The sequence below is a fragment of the Cyprinus carpio genome, chromosome B20, assembly GCF_018340385.1.
Source record: "Cyprinus carpio isolate SPL01 chromosome B20, ASM1834038v1, whole genome shotgun sequence".
Classification (NCBI taxonomy): domain Eukaryota; kingdom Metazoa; phylum Chordata; class Actinopteri; order Cypriniformes; family Cyprinidae; genus Cyprinus; species Cyprinus carpio.
The window spans coordinates 18606327-18629994 of NC_056616.1; the positions used below are offsets into that span (position 1 = coordinate 18606327).

At 35.8% G+C, this 23668-nt stretch overlaps 1 pseudogene; it reads right to left on the reverse strand.

The window, feature by feature from the left end:
- Positions 1-23668, reverse strand: part of LOC109057247 — a 30488-nt pseudogene that overhangs the window by 2710 nt on the left and 4110 nt on the right.

Consider the following 23668-nt stretch of genomic DNA (forward strand, 5'->3'; position numbering starts at 1 on the left):
TACACACACATGCTAGAAAGAACATTTTCAGAGCTATCGCTGCAGTCCAACTTGGCGTGCTTCTGAGAAAGAAATACTATTATTTTATTTCCATCCGTTTCATAGCCTGTATGTGCATTTAGCTGATATTTCAGAAATGTGACTCAAACCTATTATTATTTGTCACTCACTTGGTGCTGCCGGTCGCGTTGTTGTTCTTCTTCTTCCTGCGAAACATGTTGAGGATGCTGTTGCTTTGGCAAGGAACCACCTTCCCGTCGCCCACATGCATACGAACCACGTCTGAGGTCGTAAAGGCGCTGCGTACGTTGCGCTCGGGCTTGGCGATGATGATGTACATCTTGGGTGTGAACATGCAGCTCAGTGCTACAGTAACACTGAGACTGACGGAGAAGGAGGTGGTGATGATCTTGTAGTTGGAGCCGAAGTAGATGGGCACAAAAGCCAGCCAGATAATACAGGTGGTGTACATGGTGAATGCAATGTACTTGGCTTCGTTGAAGTTGGCAGGCACGTTGCGGGTCTTGAAGGCGTAGTACGTGCAGCTCATGATGAGCAGGCCGTTGTAACCCAACGGAGCCACTACGCCCAAGTTACTTGTGTTACAGATGAGGTACACCTCCCTGATGCTGGGGTAGCTCTTCACCGGCTCGGGGGGTTCCAGCACGATCAGCGTAACCTCCACGGCCAGCTGGAGACTAATCAGGATGAAGGCCATTACCACCTGTGCCCAGGCGCTCATGAAGCGGGGCTTACGTGTGCAGATTTTCTTCTTGCTGCCAGCCAGGATGCGTGCAATGCGGTTGGTTTTAGTAACCAGGGCGGAGTAGCACATGGCAGATGACAAGCCCACTAGAAGGCGCTGCAGGTAACAGGAGATCACAGTTGGACGTGCGATGAGAGTGAAGGGGCAGATGTAGCCAAGGAAGATACCCGCCAGGATGATATAGCAAAGCTCACGACTGGAGGACTTCACCACTGGCGTGTCACGGTACTGGATGAAGATGAAGGTGACGAATAGAGTTACCAGAATACCGAGGCAGGAGAACACCACCGCGATAATGGACTCCACGCTGCTCCACTCCAGGTATTTGAGCGGGAGAGGCTTGCATTCTGGAATAAAACAAGCAGATGGGAAGTGAAGATGGATGGAAAATAAATCAAGAACAGGCCAAAACAAATACAGATTTTTAGGACTGTCTGACTTCTGGATGTGCCAATCTTCTTGGCAAAGGTTGTATGGTGTCATCATGTGGTGTATGTACTATGTATGTACACATGAGTTTTATTGCCTTAACATAGTTTGAAGGGTCAGTGGCATTTAAAAGTATGCAAATCTAAAAAAAACAACAACAACACGTTGGTTTCATATGGTATTGAAAAATTGAGATAAAATTTTCAAGAAAAGTATTTTTAAGTATTAAGTTCAAATGGAATTATGGTGCAACCATATTTTCCTTACATCTGGAATACCTGTAAATGTACTTGTGAAGCTTGTAAATATATTTTTTTCAAGGCAAAATTAATTACATTTTTTAACAAATATTGCAAATGCAGACAGAATTTTGTTAATAATAATAAGCAGTGAAGCAGTAATGATGCTTGATATTAGGAAAATTAAAAATGTCTTTTTAGTTCATTGTACATTGTAATTTTTTTGATGCATTAATTTGTACAGCAAGGATGCATTAAATTGATCAATAGGTCCATTAAAAACTTTCATAATATTTAAAAAAAAATATTCTTATAAATGCTGTTCTTTTGAACTTTATGTATATAGGTTCCACAAAAATATTAAGTTTTCAACTTTGATAATAAATTTCAGCTTTGCCATTATAGAAACAACTTATTTTTAACTGTGATAATACTTCAAAATAATACTGTATTTTTTATTAAATGACCTCAAACTTTCCAACGGTGGTGAATGAATTGAATGTTTAAAATATATTAGTGTATATTAGTCAAACAATTAATCGCGATTAATCACATCCAAAATAAAAAGTTTTTGTTTGCAAAATATATGTATGTGTACTTTGTATATTTATTATGTATATATAAATACACATACATAGAGTATATCTTTTTTTAAATATTTACATGTATATACATTTATATATTTATATTCTTATATTTGATTTTATACATAAATATATTTAATATATAAACATAACATATTTTTCTTAAATATATACATGCATGTGTTTTTATTTATATATACAGTACATAATAAATATACACAGTACACACACATATATTTAAACAAACTTATTTTGGAGGCAATTAATCTTGATTAATCATTTCACAGCACTAATATATATATGTGTATTTTTTCATTTATTTTTAAATGAATAGAAAAACATCACGTCATTGACCCTTAAGCTTCATATGCCCTACTTTTGTGTGTATTTCTTTCTATGGATTCTGAACACTCTCATTCTTTGTGACAAAGCCTTCTATACATTGTTGAAGGGTCTCTTTCTCACAATCAATATGACAGAGTTTTTTCTCTATCTCAGATCAGTCTGTCTCTCTGGTAATCAGAATTCCCTGTTGCTGCTCAGGTTCCGTGGTGAAACTGTTGAGCCTGACACACGGCTGCTGGGTACTAATGGGATTCCAGCCTCACCGTTATCCAGCTCTGCTCGCTGCTGCAAAGAGCTGTCAAAATAACGCGCGGCTCACAGCCCATAGGGATAGAAAGTGGTGGGTAAGGAGGATGCGAAGGGCATAGAGAGGAGAAGAGCCAAAAGGAGATATGGGCTGAACAGAATCTAAAGCATAAACGTTGGAGGAATACAGCAAATATAGTTTGAGCTATTCTCAATTAAATACTGGTCTAAGTTAGTTTTTAAATGAAGAGCTATTTTAATAGATGTGTGGATAATTAGGGCGGATGAATGAAATGTAAAAAAAGTCTCTTACCTGCCAGTTCATCATCAGGCCACCAGCCCAGGTCACAAGCTCTGCATGTGAACTCATCTTGAACGTATTCATTATCTTTACACGTAGTGCAGATCCAGCAGCAACTCACTTCTCCTTTACGGATCACCTACAATCAGAAAACACCCAGAAAGTTTTACTTTGATGGCCACTATGGTAACACTTCACAATTCCACAAGTTTCATTGGTTCAAATCAGTTAATACATCTCACAACAACTAACAATGTACATGTATTTATATATATATATATATATATATATATATATATATATATATATATATATACTGTATACACGGCAGGTAAAATAAGTATTGAACACCAGTTTTCTCAGTAAATATATTTCTAAAGGTGCTCTTGACATGAAATTTTCACTAGTTGTTGGTAACAACCCAAGTAATCCATACATACAAGGTACACCCCCCCCACAGCAAAAAAAAAAAAAACAAGTTCAGAAATTAAGTTCTGTGTAATAAAGTGGAATGAGCCAGGGAAAAAGTATTGAACGCATGAAGAAAGGGAGGTGCAAAAAGGCATGGAAAGCCAAGACACCAGCAGAAATCTATCAGTAATTAGAAAGCAATCCTGCCCCTAGTCAGTGGAAATTAATGTTAGCTGGTTTAGTCCCAACTGATGGTCTATAAAGGGTGTCTCGTTACCAACATGTCACACAAGAAACATTTCATGATGGGTCAAAGCAAAGAGCTTTCTCAAGACCTTCACAACCTTATTGTTACAAAACAGACTGATGGAATTGGTTACAGAAGGATTTCTATACTTCAGAATGTACCAGTGAGCACTGTTGGGGCCATAATCCGAAAGTGAAAAGAACATAATTTCACCATAAACCGGTCACGACCAGGTCCTCCTCCTCTGACAGAGCAGTGAAAAAAAATATCAGAAGAGTTTTCTAAAAGCCAAGGACCACTTGTGGAGATCTTCAGAAAGACCTGGAATTAGCAGGTACAATTGTTTCAAAGAAAACAATAAGTAATGCACTCAACCGCCATGGCCTGCATACACGCTCACCACACAAGTCTCCATTGCTGAAGAAAAAACATGTTGAAGCTCGTTTAAAGTTTGCTGCACCACATTTAGACGAGCCTGTGAAATACTGGGAGAATATAGTCTAGTCCGGTGAGACCAAAATTAAACTCTTTGGATGCCATAATACACACCATGTTTGGAGGTCAAATGGCACTGCACATCACCCCAAAAAACATCATGGTGTGGCACTGGCAAAATTCATACAACTGAATGAAGGATGAATGGAAAAATATACTGAGACATTCTTGATAAATATCTGCTGCCATCTACCAGGATGATGAAGATGAAACAAGGCTGGACATTTCAGCAAGACAATGATCCCAAACACACAGCCAAGGGAACTCTCAATTGGTTTCAGAAAATAAAAAAAAAAGCTGCTAGATTGGCCCAGCCAATCGCCTGACTTGAATCCAATAGAAAATCTATGCAAAGAACTACAGATCAGAGTTCATAGAAGAGGCCCACAGAACCTTCAAGATTTGAAGACTGTTTGTGTGGAAGAATGGGCCAAAATCACACCTGAGCAATGCATATGACTAGTCTCTCCACTCAGGAGGCGTTTTGAAGCTGTCATTAACAACAAAGGCTTTTGTACAAAGTAATAAATCAATTTCAGTAAGCATGTTCAATACTTTTTCCCTTGGTAAAGATACAAAACAATCGGTCTGTGCAAGAAACTTGAGCAAACTGAGATTGTAGATAGAATGTCTATGGTCCAATTGAGAGATAGGTGGTGGTAATGCACTTATAAGTCTGCGATCTGCCATAAAGCAAGAAGAAGAAGAAGATGCGAACACACACAGGACAGTTCGGACAAAAAAACAATATAAATACTGTTCAATTTCTTGCACAGACTGATCGTTTCATATCTTTACACATCAGTGCATCGTCACGAGCTGCAGGGTTTAATTAGGTTTTGTTTGTGTTTTTTTTTTTTTTTTGACTCTCAAAGCCGTGATTCCCATTCACTTCCATTATATGACTGACAGACTGCAATGGTTTGAGTTAAAAATCTTTGTTTGTGTTCTACTGAAGAAATAAAGTCACCTACATCTTGGATGCCCTGGGGGTAAGCAGATAAACATCAAATTTTAATTTTTGGGTCAACTATCCCTTTAAGTCAATCATTGCCTGCAAAGGTTTCTTAAAGGGGTCATATGATGCGATTTCAAATTTTATTTTCTCTTTGGAGTGTTACAAGCTGTTAATGAACAGATAAGATCCCTAAAGTTGCAAAGACTAAAGTCTCAAACCCAAAGAGATATTCTTTTTATATGAGTTTCAGAAAGGCGGGGCATAGAGGAACAACAATAATGTACAGTATGTGAAAAAATAATGTGCTTTTTGAACCTTAAACCGCATAAACACATTTTCTTACACCAAATACATAAAAAAAAAAATTTTTTACCAACATCATATGACCCCTTTAACAAAATATCAAAAACTTAACATTTTATTTATATTTATTAGTCCAATTACATTTGAGCCCCTGAAAATGGTGGAACTGTGTATAAAAATTGTTGTAAATCCTAAGCATTTTGTTATGTTTTTGTTCAACCCCTTGAATTAAACGCTTAAAGTCTGCACTTCAATTTCATCTTGATTGTTTCATTTTAAATCTATTCTGGTGCCATACAGAGCGAAAATTAAGAAAATTGTGTCAGTGTCCAAATATATGGACCTAACCATATGTAACTGAAAATACAATACATACATTGATTATGCTACATACAGACCTTGATCTGTCCCTTAGAACATGGTTCGCTGCAGACGGATCGGACCATTTCAGTGCGGTTCGTCATGAGTTTATAATCACTGATGCTCAGGAGACCTTCATGCCACGACCCCACTTTAATGTAATCATAGCGGCCCAACTCCTCCACATACTGAAGATTCATGATATCATACCTTAAATAAAAGAAAATGAGAGAGGGGGGTAAAGATATGGGTGAATGAAAAAAGAGAAAGAAAAAGAGCAAGTCTGCCATAATAAGTAGCTCAGTGCTGCTGAAGCCTCGGGACTAGCAAGAGGCAGAGTTCACACTTTTACCATGTCCACACATCCAAGTCTCTCAACTTCACATCCTCCACCTGGGATATGAATCCACAACCTCCTGAGTGCTCAGTCCACTCATCCATACTAATGACACTCCCTAGCTTACAGATGAGGCAAAGTGTCGCAAGCTCACACTTGTACACAAGGCAATGGCGGTCTTGGCAGCAGTAGAGCTGCCATCTTTTGTTCATATATAGCCAGGGTGACAGGAGCTGACCACATCAGGGTATTGGACTGGAGAGGACTGAAGCATCTCCTTGAGACAGGCAATCTGTTCCACTCCAAGTCGATTACCATCTGATACGCACCTTTTTGCATGTGTTGGCAAGGGTGCCAAATCTAACCTGAGAGGGTGCGTGATCAATTGTTGCCTTAGAGAATAAGTATTCTTAATGCTCAGTGTCACACTGGACATTCAGGTACAAACTGTCATATTGACATTAAACTAAGCTCTGTTTTAAAACCTAATGAGCTGACTCGATACACTTGCAGTTTCCTTCCACTCATTGAAATGCCTCATCTGGAACACTCTACATAGACAGCAATTCAACACACAATTGTGTGTGATGTTAAGGGTGGCCATAGGTCCTCTTTTTTTGGACATGTTATATGGATGGGATTTATAAATTGGCAAAAATGTCAGGGTTTTGACTTTGTTTTATATTTGCTGAAGGTTAGGATTAAAAAGTAGTGCACAGGCATTGTACTGTATATAATTGAATTTATGAGGACTGTAGAAAACCTGTAGAAAACCTAGACATTTTAGGCAATTTAGAAATCCTAGTCAGGACCAAGAAAAATAGAACATATGGTCACCCTAGTGATGTTAGCACGGTGCTAAGCTAACAGTGTAATAATCCAAGCATAAAACTACACACAGTAATGGGATTTACTCTAATCTATAACTAAACTGGTCTTAGCTGGTTTGTTTTACAGTGGTTTGGAGCACATTTCAAGTGGTCAGAGTAGAATGGCAGCTGACCGTCAAGGTAAATCAGCTAAACACTTGTTTGGTCTGGCTGGGAGACCACCTTAAAACTATTTATTTCTAGCAAAGTAGGTAAAGGCTGGTTTAAATGTAGGCTGTTTTTTTGGTTGTTTAGTTTTGTTTTCAGCAGGTGACTGGTTTGGAACAATCTACTTTGCAATGTAGCAACTGTTAATAAGCTAACAGCATGATTCAGATTCAAATGTCATATGTGAGGTTAAAATTGAGTATCTAAGGAGAAACCATTATTAATTTGTCTACCCTTGCCTCCATATGTAGCTTACTAGGTTTTAAAATAGAACACTAGTACTAGTACATACAAAGTATTCTTGATATTTACCTCCCAGGTGAGTCCCCATTTACATCAAAGTAGACTTCCTCCCCAGACACCGCCGGAAAAAAGGAGGTCTTCAGTATATAGTCCAGCAGTTTACTGCCGTCAATGGGATCCATTGCCTCACACAGGCCAACATGATCTGGGCACAGCTCTTTATGCATATCATGAAGACCATGAGCCATCGCATAAATCGCATTGATCACGAAGCCCATCTTGCTGTCCTGGACATAGTTGTCTTTCAAGCTCTCATTTCCTGTCAGGAAAAGATTTCAAACCAGTGTGAGCAAGATTAAAGTGAGGACTATAGACTATAGTCGTATTTGTGCCACTCTGCCTCCATCCATCCAGGATTTGTGTTTTTATATGCGTTTATCTATTGAATTTGTTGGCAATTTAGCAAATAAAAAATTTGGATGCTGAACAAATTAAATTACCCTGAAAAACTAAGTACAGCCAGAGGCTCTGTGCTGTCAAAATATAAACCAATACATTTGCAAATTTCTGATTATTAGTGACTAAAGGCAGAATGTCACTTTATCTTAATGTAATATATAATTTTATGCCCCTAATATTAAAATATGATCACATTTAACACACTGAAGAGACTGAATAAAGGGAAGGAGAGTCCTGCTGGCAGGCTGGCAAACTACATGCTTTCATTGAATTTCATATCTTAGAACTGGCAAGCCACTGGACAAAAGCCATATTCATAAGCCAACTGATGGAAAAGCCATTCCAGTGCTACATATACATTCAAGAGAGATCAGAAGCAAAAAATTAAATCATAGATTAATTAAATATAATTATAATTTAAGTGCAGTTCCTGAAACTGTGCACAGCAAAATACTAATTTCTTAATCAGTATTTTTGTCTTGTTTTCCCAGTAAAAATTCCTTAAATCATCCATCCTTAAAACAAAATAAATTCACATGAAAGGAAAAATTTATATTTTTTTAAAACCCATTAAATTGATTTCCCTACCCAATTAGTATTTTTTTTCTTGTTTTAAGATTAAATTATCTAAATTTAATGAGATTTATGCATAAAACAAGAACAAATTTGCCAATGGGGTAAGATTTTAATACTTTTTATTTTTAATTAAATCCAAGTAGTTTTGCTTCTCACATACATTTGTTTTGTTTTAAGGATGTGTAGATATTTATGCTTGAAAAAAGACAAAAATATTGATTCAGAAAGTGATTTGAGTGACTGTGACTAAATCAACCAGGTGGAGTCTTCACTCTCACACACATGCAGACAGTGTGGGTACCTCGTTACACTGTGATTGTGTCCTTTCTTTGCACATTCACACGGTTTCTCACACACACTTTGTGACAGCTTATTTCTTCTTGTGCAACAAGCTTCTCTTGTGCTGTCAGTGCCATCAAGCCTACCTTACAAGCAGCACAGAAAAGCTGGACTGATATCTTGTTTTGGCAGCATACTGTCTGACTTTGCTTGACTTTTAGGCTAAATTGAAGTCTTGTAGAGATACAGCTCATCAAAATTTTATGATCGATATCAATCTGATGCCTTTCCAAACCCATGGTCAGGATACAACCATAAAATATGAAAAAAAGAACAGCCTTCGTATCAATCTTTCAGATAAATGTTCATAATATTTTTTCAGGATACGTATATTTTACAGAGGGTCTACAGCTTTTTATAATGAGAATGATGAAACTAACTGATGTTTTTCTGTCACTGTTTCATTTCCCATCTTCAACTGTATGCGATACCTCTTTGAATTGCACATCATCTTCATAACTGAGAATAGCTCTGCCAATCAAAGAAGCCAAACACAGTCCAACCTATTGTGCTGTCTGTTGCCATAGTGAAGTGCTTCTTCAGTGCAGGTATCATAACATCATAATGTCTCTCATCAACTCTCACTTACCACCATGAGGGTCTTTCAGAAGAAGAGAACAATAACAAAACTATAAGCTCTTGTCACTTAATAAAACAATCAAAATCTAACCTACATTACTACACAGATTTAACAGGCTTTAGTGAATCAATTACATTAAGATTATATTTGTTTTTGTGTACAAAGATATTCAACTATATTTCTATGTGGACAGGCAAAGAGAACAATTATTAGAAAAGCACAAAAGATGAGGGGGCACAACTCAGTTACCTATATCACCTTTAAAAGCGCCGACCAGATGATAATTACATGAAAAAAATGGAGGGAAATATACAGAGTTACCATTAATAATTCAGTAAAATATCATGCATATAATATATTCCTAAAAACTGATTAATTCAATCAGACATCAATATATAATGAAAATTATATACTTCTACTTGTTCTTCTTTATTTTATTTAAAACTAATATTAAATGTTACTGATAGCATATTGATATCATTTGAACAGCTTCTGGTTCTTTGTTTACCTGTGCAGATTTTCTGGTAGTTATGGTTCTCCTGAGGATGACCGGGAATGCGGCATTGGAAGCGGTACTGCCAGAACTCAGCAAACCATGGGTTCCTTGTGTTGGTGTCCAAACGCAGCTTCAGAAAGTAGTCATTAAATGACTGAACTTCTTCCGTTTGCAGCTTCATTGTGATCCCACCATCTGCTTCCTGCTCATATCCTTCTACCACCTCATCACGATCTGCCCAGCCATCGCTTCAAAAACAGAGAGAGAACATAACATGTCAGATGATGAGGAATTTGTGTCATAAAGATCCAGCTTCTTTGTATAAACACAGCTTTCATATTACTGCATACAAATGAGATTCAGTTCCACTTAAATCACCAGTGGGCACCAAAGCATTTTAGCTTTGGGCTGTGAGTGTTTTGTTTAGCTGATATAATGTAATCCTGGAAGTAAACTGAACAGTTTAGAAGAAATTTTTGAACAAATAACTTGGTTTTTCAGACATTATTAAAATGATTCACTTGAATGCTGGTGTCAATAAATTAAAAAGGCAGTATATACGTCTTATGTTTTCATTTTTATTTTCAAGTCATCTTTCACTTAAACTGTTATGTTGCTCTTATACATGTATTTATAATATAAATAAATTAATGTAAAATATAAGCATTTTTACTTGTGACTGCAGACTTTTAGACCTTCATTTTCTTTCTCTCCTCACATATTTCTCACAGTCAGCATTTTTGGCTTTTTATGTTTTGTTATTCAGTTACTGTAAGTATGGCATAAATCCATTTCCTCATCATTCTCTGCTTGCCTAATTTCACTTCTTCAGTGCACAGCAGCGGTGCTGTGGTATCATAGAGCGAATCAGACAAAATTACCTTTAGAGGCTTTGACCTAAAATACATCTCCCTAAACAGCTTTGCACCCCACAGTAGAGCAGAAAATGGCAGAGATTAGATAGAGCAGAGTTCTACAGAGAGTTTTATTACCTCTATGAATAATGAATGAGCTGAAGCTTAGGTAGAGATTCACTGTGCTGCTATGATAGGCAGATATGGCAGTGTCCTGAGGCTGAAGACAGGCTAACTAGAGCAGCGATGGCACATACTGTAGGAGGACAGGAGCTGTTTGATTTCATCACGGCTCAATCCATCCCTTTTTCTCTTCTTAGATTAATCTCAACATGTTCACCTTCACCACATCATTTTTGATTTTCTCGCATCCTCTCAGTGCACACTTGCTATTACGCCTGCTTTTTTCCCCCATTCCTACTCGTTTTCTTTTCTTCTTCCTCCTTTCCTCTCCTTCCCTCTCTTTTACTTTAAGAAAATATATTGCAATAAGTAACAGAAAAGACATTTATTTCATTACAATAGATTTCTATTTTAAATAAATGCTGTTCTTTTGAATGTTCTATTCATCAAAGAGTCCTGAAAAAAAAGTCTCCACAAAAATATTAAGCAGAGCAGTGTTTTTAACATTTTTAATAAGCAGGAATGTTTCATGAGCACCAGTACAGCATAGAATGATTTCTTTTCTCTTTTTTTATTAGATTTTTCAATAAAACAACAGTGGTACTGGTATCTCATAACAACATGTACAGCTAGTTCTTATTAGACATTATAAAAGAACATTATAAACCAAAAATAGAAAGACATAGTCACTGAGTATCCTCAAGAAAGTTCCAGAGAGAGGATCAAATGTTACAGAACTCCTCAGATCTTTGATGTAAATCATAAGCTAATTTTTCCAGTGGTAAAAAGAGTAGTCGCCTGACTCAACCACATATTGACTGAAAGTACCTGAGCAGTTGACTATAATAATAGTATACATTTTTTGGCCAAGTATATACAAAAATTCAGTACACATTCTTTATCAGAGTCAAGACACAGACCTGCTGTACACTGTACACACAAGAAGGTATACCTTCGGGGACGATACAAATGTCTTTCCAATAATTGAATAATTTTGTTTAATCTCTTTCCAGTACATTTTGATTTTGTCACAATTCCAAAATACATTCATCACTGTTCAAATGTCTGCCTTACATTTAAAGCATAGCCAAATTTTTATTTTGTTCGTAAACCGAAATTGAAGCACTTTTGGGGAAGCTATTTGAAGAGACAGAGAGCCACTCCTCATCACTCAAACTAGACCCTAAGTCCTTTCCCCATATCAACCTTAAAGAGTCATAGATTGAATGACCAATATTAGAGAGCATTGTATATAATTCAGAGATCCTCTTTTCAAGAGTAAATGAGGAAAAGCTGTTTTTCTTTTTCAAGTTAGATTTGAAAAATTCCTTGAAAATACCTTCTTTTAACTGTAACTCTAAAAAGTGTCGTATTTGAAGAAATTGATAAAAATCTTTACTGGGCAGGTTAAATTACTGTCTTAACTCCTGAAATTATCTCATTTGGCAGTCATCAAATAAACCTAACTCCGAAACTCCTGTTGACCTCCAAGTTAAAAGGCCAATATTGTGTAGTATGGGAGTAAGAAGATCAGGATTGAGCGCAGTTGGAGACTTAAGAGACAATTTATTCAGAATGGATAAATATTTCTTAACATCCTTCCACACCAAAAGACTATTTGTTATAGTGAAAATATTAGTCGGATGTTGAGTTTTTAGTATATTATGAATAAATGGTAGGGAGCATAACAGTATAGGAAAACATCTTGTGGATTCAATCCCAAGTCCCGACCCAGTGTGAATCAAATTTGTAATTTGTGTATATAAACCAACTTAACATGTGCTTAATTTGGTGCAGACCGAAAATATAATTGAAAATTGGGTAGTGAAACCCCATCTAATTCCTTTGGTTTCATCAAAACCGAAAGTTTAAGTCTGGGTTTCTTGTGGTTCCAAATATAATTGAAACTGAAGAATTCATCCTCTTAAAAAAAAGTTTGTTTTTAAGTAGCATGGTAGATTTTGGAATAGGAAGTTTAATCTCCGAAGGAAATTAATACTTAAACACAAAAAAGATAAATTCTGATTAATTTTCGTGATTAAATAGAGATAACTGGCTTTAGAGAAGTCTTCCAAATTAGGAGTAATATTAATTCCCAAATATTGAAATCAAGAAATTGCTAGTCAAAAGGGTGATTTTGAGATGGCTTTGGAGGAAGCATGCATATACAAAGCATATTTCTAAAAGATTAGCTACACTGAAAACTAGACTATTGGCTGCTGAAAACCTTAGTCATCACAGGAATTAGGGCTGTGCAGTATATCGAAATTATCGAAATATCGCAAATGTACATATTGCAATATGCATATCACTACGGCTTGCAATATTTGTTGCCATGAACAAAAGACAAAGAGAAAATCACTCACTGCTCTTATCTAAATAACTTATGTAGCTTAAATAAGAATCAGTGCATATTGAATTCATAGAGTAAATACTAAGCAGTGTTGTATTTTTCTGTTTTATTATTTAGTTCCTAAACTCGTTAAAATTATTACACTAATGTTAAAATGAAATTTTTATGTAATGCTAGACTAAAACACTACTGTTCATTTTCAGAAGGTGTTGTAAGGGTGCTTTCCTCTCACAAAAAGTGAAACATGTATACTAGTTATATTAGAATCAGGATCAGAATTAGCTTTATTCACCACTTAAGTGTGCGCAAACAAGGAATTTGTTGTGATTTTACAGGAGCTCGATACATACATACGTACAAATAATAACCATATATATATATATATATGACACAAGACAGTTATAGAAGTTCACAGAACTGACTCAGCAACAGCTTAGTAAAACTGTTTCATCTGAGCATGTGGCACTATCGTATCGCATACTGAATATTGCATTATTTAATGAGTTATCGCATATTGCATTTTTCTTCAATATCACACAGACCTAACAGAAATAAATTACATTTTTATAAATCGTAATAAAATTTCATGATATTTCTGTTTTTACTGTATTTTAAATCAAATAAACGCAGCTATGGTAAGAATAAGAGATTTCTTTAAAAAACATAAAAAAAATCTTACTAACCACAAACTTTTGAATGGTGGTATATCTGTATATTGTAAACGTATATTACAAACTGTCATATAATATAAATAAGAAGTCAGCTAATAGGTTATCAAATGCATCACAGTAACAGTTTATATTTCATTTTGATTGAAAAATGACTCCATTCAGTGATGGAGTCAGTTGTCAACTGCTGCTAACTCAAGGTTGTTTTGTGATTCTTTTCAAGTGACTCATTAAAAAAAACCGGTTCATAGGAGTCATTTGTTCAAATCAAACATCATTGTGTGTGCTGTGTATTTGTTGTTGTGTGCAGGACACGCTAAAGATCTAAAGATGTAATTAACTAACCTCACTTGATAAAACAGCATATGATATGCAGACAACGTTGAGCTATGGTGACTAGATGCTCTGCTTTTTTTGGTCTTCCTCTCTTTTCTTTTCCTATTCTCCATTCTCTCATTACTCATTCAAATCCAGTATATTGTGCATGTGTGCTCTGGTTGACTGTAGTTCGATCCTCTCTAGAGGACTGAGTAAGACAGTACAGGCTTAGGCTGAGGGCCATTAGAACTCATCCAGAAGCCTTTACTAATTCATGGCGCTCCAGTTAGCAGCAGCCTGGCTCTGTGTTTCACAAGCAGCATTGCTGCTGCGAGCCCCTATCATGCCTGCTCTCGCTCGCCCCACACCAGCTTTCATCTGCCTCTATTTTAACAATTCTCTCTCTCTCTCTCTCTCTCTCTCTCCATCTTACATTCACATGCACACATAATGAGCCTTTGTCATGTCCTCTCTGCATGTCCTTTTTTCCCCTCCTGAACACCCCAAATCAGTCCATTCATACCCAAAACCTTTCAATGTCAGCCTCTTTTCTAATATTCTTTGAATTCACATGGGACAAAACTTGAAAACTTGTGTAGTGACGTAAAGTAAAACAGTGTAGAATCAACCTCTTAAACATTACAACAGCAGTCTGAGCACAAACAGATGTGCTTGAAGTCCTATGGGACGTGGTGTAATACAGTTCCAATGACAGGGCTGCTGGGATGCCTGCAGGCTTTCCTCACTCTAATGTAGTTTCGCTGTAGCTGTTTGAACCTTAAAGACTTGAAAGTGACCTCAGAGCGCCTGTGAAGCACAGCAAAAGACTGGCAGGTCAACACAAACCACTTTATATCTCCAGCTTCTCAGAGTCTATATAATGTTAGTGCTGATTCAATCCAGCTACCTTGCTTTCTAGGGTTGTTTTTGTGCCAAAATCTCACAGAAACAGTCTATTTTTCTTTCTTCCTGTATCTTTTCTCTCCCTTTTTACAGTTCCATCCCAAGCTTTACTCTAATGAACTGATTTTACAGCCAAATGTGGGAACTTCCCATATGCAGAGATTTAGAAAACCTGTTAAAGTCAGTCTTTCTCACTCTCTGCTCGCCTTCATGACTAATAAATCTTTTAATACGTTCAAAATGGAGGGCTAATGAGAAAGAGATGTTTTCCTGAGAATTAGCCTCGGCGGGGCTTTACAAGAGCGGTTCTCTTACAAAACCGCAATATCTGCAAATGATAACTTCTACAAGGAGGTCACAGGCAATCATGCAGTACTGAATGCACTGAAGAATGCTGAATCCAATTCTCCACATTACTTGAGAAGAAAATAACCTCAGAAGAAAAGCTATTTGGAGAGTTCAAGCGCACCTATGAGTAAATGACCCACTTAAATACAAACGTGGGAAAGAATTGTGCTAAAGCCAAAAGGCAAGTTTAGAACATGAAACCATAAAGAGTTACACAAGAAGCAAAAGTGAAGCCAGGACCGAGATCAAAGGACGCAATGCTTTATTAAAAAATACTGATTGTTGAAATCAGAAAGTCAGTTTATCATTAGCAATGGTTGCAGGGTAATATTATCAAACAGACGCCCTTTTACAATTTGATGAATGGAATTTAAAATATTTATTGAGAATCGTAAACAAATAACAAATTACAGGAAAATGTAATTCTGTTTTAACTTCTGTTTTAATAATTATGCCTTTTAGAAAATAGTAACTTTTTTGAATGTATGATGCATGCTATATATACCTATATATATCTATCCATCTACCTATATATCTATCTATCTATCTACCTATATATATATATATATATATCTATCCATCTACCTATATATATCTATCTATCTACCTCAGCTGTTTTCAACATTGAAAATAATTATGATAATGATATTAATAATAGATAATTGTTTTTTGAACAACAAATCATCATATTAGTATGATCTCTGAAGGATCATGTGACACTGAAGATTGGATAATAAATTAATAATTAATAATTAATAGATTTAATGTAATATATTTAATAGAGTGTAAAAAAATTCTATGTAACAGGTTAATGTTATAATAATACACAAATATTATATATATAATAATTATTTGTAAAAAATATCACCACTAAAAGTGAAAACATTTTGTCTTTAAAAAACTTTAACTAGTGAACTTTAATTTGGAGCAAGTGAAAAAGGGGGAGTGATTTTATTGCACCAGAGGTGTGCCACTTTGCTCACAGCTGATTGGTCCAGAACATTAACCTTCCCCGGTGATAAATAAATACTGCTAAGAACTGAGCCACTTTCACACTGCTTAAAAATCTGGGCTTGGTATGAACTAAACTGAAATATACCATACCATTGTATAGGTCCCTGGTGAATGGGACACACTGATAAGACTACTAATTTCTATCCATGAAGAGACACAACTCAAAAACAATGACAAGATGACAGCTGATTACAGAAAAAAAAATTGCAATATTCTCACAGGATGAGCAGAGCTGAGAGGCAGCGTGATGCTAATTAAAGAGAGAGGGCTTCTCAGGGACACTCAAATTGCAAGGGGAAACCTAAAGGATAATAACACAAAAATGTGCATATACTGTACTACTTAATATATTACATACCAAGTGAAAAAAATATATATAAATAATTGTGAGAGTATATATATATCCACCAGATATGTAAGCAACCACCTAAACAACCTTGCAACGATATAGCAATGCTCAAACAACCACTCAGAATACTGATAAACTACCCGCATTAGTCTATCATCGTGGTGCGAGTTTTGAAGATGAAGAAACCCAAATTCTCTTTTCTTTTATTTTTTTCTGTTCTTTTAACTGAATGTGTAATAAGAGGCGAGAAGGAGTTCTTGGAGGAAAGCGCAAAAGGATTATTGGGACTGGGAACACAGAAGGCACTAGGGGAGGAGAGTGCTGCCATTTAAACATTTAATTTGGATTCCTGACAGTGCTTGAGACACAGCTGAAATACTGAGGAGCTGATGTTGTTTTTCTGTCCTGAGAGCAATACTATGTGCTTATGAAAATATCTCTGGGGCAAATTCTATATGGGACTCTGAATAAGCAGTAAAAAATATAGCGGGAATGAACCATGATCATTAAGAGGCAGAAGCAAACACAGTGCCCACTGTAGCCTAACAAATTCTGGGGAATCCAATGCAATAAGCTTTTATTAGAAGCAGCCTGTGAGACTTGAAGATGTTGATTAAAAAATTACAAAGTCAATGTTTTTTCTGCTGCTGTGGAAAATTACATAGCCTGGTTTTGGGCTGGCTATGAATAAACAAAGCAGAGGAGAAGAACACCTGGACCTCATTCTCTTTTTTACAGAAGAGCTCTCCAAACACACTATCTCTCTTTTTCTTAATCACTCTCTCTATCTCTATCTCAGATACACATCATCAACTGTCTTGGCCTGAAGGTTTAGACTTCGATTATCACGACAATGCAAGATATGTTTTAATGAATAAATCTCCATTAGTTCCCAAAAGCGGTTTTGCTGTCTGTCTCTCCTACCCTCTCCTTTCCTCTCAAACATGTACTGATATAAACACACATGTTCGCTTCTATTACCCAGCTGAAAACTGAATGAGACAGGGTCATGCAAATACGAAAATAGATGAAAATCCAGACTCCAGACACAATGTTTTGACCTAGAAAGTCTGTTAGCTGAATATGATGGCCTGTCTGTGATCGTACGTGGGTGGGCTATAGATGTTGCCTTGATATAGATTAAACAAGATAGCTGCTACAATTCATTTCCAGATCTTCAAGTCTGCAAGGATTCCGTCCGAGAATATTATCCAGTGTTGCTCTGATTTTGCTATCAGACAGTTTGAGTGATCAGATAATAGCCTTTGTAAATCAAACCCAGAACTGTGCAGAAAGTGTGTTTGATTGTATGATGATAACACTGGTTACCAATTTGTCTGTCCACTTAGAGATATCTGAGGGGTCTTGTATCATCATAAAGGTTTTTTTTTTTATTTATATAACGACTAGCTGACTGAACAGTATTCACCTTAATTATTCAGCAATCGAATTTGCCGAATATTAGGGAAACATCGAACTGCTTGACCAATTGACCAAACTGACCACATGCCACAGCTGACTAATTAGAAGTATTCTCAAGAATAAGTATCAAATAAAGTATCCAATAAAGAATATAATATTTTACAGGGGCTAATGGGGACCAGTATCTGTTTAGTGTCTTAATGTAGTATTTATAATTTTTTTAATTAGCTTTTTATTTTTATTTTCAGATTTTATTTTCATTTTAGTAACATTGTTATATTCTTTTGGCATTTTTATTATTATTTTTATATACATTTCTATATTTAGCTTACATTTATTTTTATTTTACTTTTACTAATTTCAGTACTTCAACTATTTTGCCAAGGCAACATCTTTTGTTTTTTCATTTTTTTTTTTTCCATCAAGTTTTCCCTTCTAATATTTATACTTTATATTATGTCGGCTTTTAGTTGTAGTTAATAATACTGATAAGGCCCATATTTGATTCCGCTCCCCTCTATCTACTTTATATTACCTTTACCCTTATATTACCCTTACGAAAATATGGCACATTCTTAATTTCTTAATAAATTGCATGATGTATTTACTGTTGGGGGACCAAAGATCATCTTTTGCTTGCCTACTGGTTATTTGGCATCAGAAACATTTCCTGAGAGGCTGTGAGATTGAATATTTATTACCCAGCCCACAGCATTTTTCCATCCCTATCTGAAAACAAATGACCACCCTCTCTGGCACACGCACCCAAACATAAACTCAAACACTCACATCACATAAGACAGAGGCAGGAGACAGTTTCCAGGGATTTGTGAGCCAGCTACTGAATCACAAATTATTCATTAGTGGTGAAAAGTGTGAAAAGCGCCTCTGTTCACAATGTCCATATTTAATCTCATCTGGTTTCCCTGGAAACTTGTGTATTCGGTAGCAACACTTTTATTTCCAAGCATTCCAATGTCTGCTCTTCATTCGCAATAATATGAAACACATACATAGGCAATTAAAGCAACATATAAAATGTACTAATAATAATTCACAGTGCTAGAATCACATTTGCTTATTTTGCACACAATATGCAAAATAAAAATGATTCAGTTGTGATATAACCATGAGCAAGACACGTGGGTGTCATTTTGACTTCTTTGCCCTCTGTGTCTCTTCCAAAGCTTGCAATTTATTCCTCTGACATGATCGAACATTATCAAATTATTTCTAAGCATCGTGAGTGATATGGTTTCTCCAGCCCTGAAACGGAATGGTTTTCAGCCTTACCTTCCAATTAGCTGGAACTCTCCAGAAACCTCACGGCGCCGCATGGCCATCAGCAGGCCACGGACAGTCATTCCTTCACAAAAGCAGATGACCACGCGGGCTTTGGGCAGACGCTCCCGCAGTTTCTTAAGCAGACGGTCAAAGTGCTTTTCTCCAGCATTACTGTATATCTTATCAGAGTGTGCAATACATAGACCCTCCTCTGCGGCCAACTCCTTGAAGGCCTCCATGCCACTCTCTCCATAGTTACCTGTGTTCAGACACAAAATGTAGGACGGTTAATAAAGGATAAGCTAAAACTCATATGAAACTAGTGCAGCTTTAATCAAAGACACAGAATGGAGGATGGATTACCGCCACTGATCCAACACCTGTCAGACCAGTCAGAGCCCAGGATAAGAAATGGATGATAGTTGACTATGGAGGACACAAAATGACAGGCAGACAGGCAACTGAAAAACATGAAATGGAGAAATGGTCACCACCATTTTGGATACAAATGGTGTCATACAGTTAGAACGAAAACACAAAATAATAAAAAACAAATATATAAATCTCATATAAATGCCTTTTTGGAATACACGATTCTGAATGGGTTGATCACAGCATTCTGTAATCAAAATATTCTTGTTTAATAACTGATAAACAGCAACAGACTTTCTACATAGCTTGTTTATTCCCCATCATGTGATTCCAAAGCCATCATAATTTCAGGACACAATGAAAATCAAATGCAAAAACAGTTGAAACATTCTTCAAAAACATAATCATTAAGGTGACAGAATTTTCATTTTTTGGGTGAACTACCCCTTTAAGTAGCTCATATCCCTCTCATGTTTCACAACCACATGTTTATTTATTATGAAAGTAGACAAAGCAATAAATCCCTTCAGAGTGATTCAAGACCTGATCACCCCGTCGGGGTTTATTTGCGGTAAGGACCGGCTGACTGAACATATATCCTTTAATTATATTCCACAGGCATTGTACTGTAACTAGACAAGTAGGACACCAATAATACTTTGTGGTGCTCTTGAGAATTACTGCAAATTACCATAATAGGTCACTTGAACGCACTGTGTCCTTTTCAAAATACTGTATGAATCAGAAACTGGTCCGTACAAAAGCTGCAGGCTCACAACAGTACACTTAAAATATCTTCCGTTCCATCCTACTGTTACGTCTGGGGCTGCCAGGCAAAATTTACATCTTATTGTGCAGGCAGCAGAGGTCACTGCTGTTGACTGTGCTCAGGATAAGAACAGTGCTACAGTCTAATCAGGAAAAATGAGTGGTGTGTGGTCACTGATGACTGTCTGGAGGTCAATCTCTGTAGTGTGGGTGTGCGGGTAACAATTTGAGCACATTCACAGTTCTGTGGCTCTCTAACAATTCCTTTTTACTCTGTTTCTCTCTTCTTTAGGTTGTTTGGAACAACTGTATTTGCAGGTTTAGGTTTTATTCTTTGTGTGCTTCATTTTTCTCTTTCTCTCTATAAGCCCTAAAACCCTATTTTTTCTAAACTATGTAGTTTGGAATAAAAGGACACATGGCACCAGTGTTGTTATTGTTAACTAGCTAAACTGAAAGTAAAATTATTAAAAAAATATTTGTGGCTATTAATATAAATTAGACATAAAATACTACATAAATGTTGTTGATTAATGAATATCGATGAACTTAAACTAAAATTAAACAGGTTGATAATATATATATATATAATATATATATATATATATATATATATATATATATATATGAAATCGTTTTTAGCCTTCCTGCTTAGAATCATAAAAATTATGTGGAGAAAAAAAAAATAAAAAACAAGACAAAAAAAAAACAGATTGTGAGTTAAGATACTGAACTCAAATGAAAATTTAAAATCAAAATATTATACAGAGCACTCATTTTTCATTCATTTCATGCCTTTGTTAGAGTATGTGAACCTACTTTGAAACAAAATAATTAAAATATACAAATAAATATACAAATGACCTACAAATGAGAGGTATACCACAAGCAGAAGTGTTAAATAAACCATTTTAATCTAATACTCAAAGTTCACTGTCTTTGTTGTTTTGGTGATAACTAACTAGTGTGCCGATTTGGCTGGTTTTAGAGGGATTTTTGGTACTTTTTTTAGCTGCTCACACTGGGAGATCTGCCAAACCAGCTGAAGACCCCACTGGATGACCAACTTAAACCAGTTAAAAGCAGCAACCAAGCTTTTATTTTTGACTTTTCAGCAGGATTTACATCCATAGAACTCCATGTATTGAGTGGATTATCAAGCTTGTTTCAAACTGGTGCCTGTTTAAATATGGCCATTAAAATGTCTCTAAACCAGACAGATGAATTTATATTTGGCTGGGTAATTAATGTAATCAAAGATCTCTGCTGTTACTACGAGCAACAGGCAGAAATGTCCAAGACAGTTGCTGATGTTGTGTTTATGAGTCCACAGTTCGTGCCTGATAAACCATAACAGAGTCAATTCTGAGAGGGAAAATTCATCTTACTAATTATTTATCACCAAACTAACAGAGCAATGAACTTAGAATTTGCATTATATTGCTTATTTAAATCTGTCTAAGGGTGCCCCTTTACTTTAGGAAATAGGATATTCTGATTTTAACAAATGCTTGTTAGAAGTAGGTAGATATGAAATATGAAAACAAGGAGGGCATTACTAATAAAATTGTAACTTAGCAGCAGTTAAATTGTATTTTAGTCACTGAAGTATGCTGAACAGTAAACCTAAAGAGTTTATAAACCAATCATGTTTGACCTTATTTACATTCAATTCCATCAGCTAGTGGAACAGAATTAAAACACTAAAAAAAAAAAAAAAAAAAAAGTGATGTGGCCCATGAGGACATAAATCACCACAATTGTGGTTTAACAGACAAGCTTCCACCTCTGGACATTTTATAAACAAATCACCAGCTGAATTGAAAGTGATACACACAACAGTGCTGGAGGGAGCAACAAAAAATGTGTGTGTGTTGTGACCGAGAAGGGAAGAATACATTATTACCCTCATTTTGCATGGAGAAACTGACTGAGTCATTAAAGCATGCTTCCATATGCAAAAAATAAAAGCTCTTTGGTCCACTTGCACTACAACTCTAATGGGGAGTGCATTTACCATTTAGGTACATTTAAAGAGTGGTGCACTCATTATCTTCAAATACAACATTTCCAATTGTTTTTACTTAATTATAAATGTTAACACTTAAATCCTGTGTGTTATACGTTCACGCTTTTATATTTAAAGTCAGACTTACAGGGACCTAATCTAATTTTGTCCACCTGTACTCAAAGTAAGGGAAACTAGAGAGTGTTGTAACATGGAGTCTTATCAATTAGAAAAGAGCTACAATGGTGAAATCCACTCATACCAGCACCCTCCTAAATTGACAGCCAGAAGTTGTAAGATCTCTGTATGTCTATACCCTGTATATACTGTATATAAGCCAAATTTCTGGCTTGATTTGCAATCATGTTAAAGGATGTTAAATGATAGAACTACTTTAGCTTTAATCTACATGTTTGAGAAAAAACAATGTTCTTCTACTGAACCCACAAATATTGCACATACACTGTATGGGCTATACATATGTGCACAACACCTACAATTACTGTTATGTTGTTTTTTCTATAAGTTGCATTTTCTATACCTATTTATTTTGCTGTTTAGAATCGAAATGTTTAAAATAAAATTGGAGGAGTAAATTTTGAAGTGTTTTGAAGTAGATTTAAATTGTGACATAATTTACTCACCCTTATGTTGTTCCGAACTTGTATGACTTTGTTTCTTTTGTGGCAACACAAAAGAAGATATTTTTGAAAAATGTTGGCAAGAAAACAGTCCCATTAATTTCCATTGTACCTGTTGTTGATACAATAGAAAGTCAATGGGAACCAGAACTGTTTTGGTTAGAAACATTCTACTTTTTTTTTTCGTACTATTTTTGTACTCTACAAAATAAATGAAGTCATACATGTTTGGAACGACATGAGGGGGAGTAATTAATGACAGAATGTTTTCCCATTTACAATTCATCCAGTAATTCTTTGTTCTCTGCATTACTTCACACAATTTTGGGGGATAAGTTATATATTTTTAAACTACTTTGAGTAAACAGACTTTTTTTAAGGTTACAACTAACACAAAAGTGCTAAAAACACTCCCTTTCTTACCAAGACACCAGCTCAGATTAATTAACTAATTTACACATTTAGGGATCATTTGTAGATTTATAAACTATA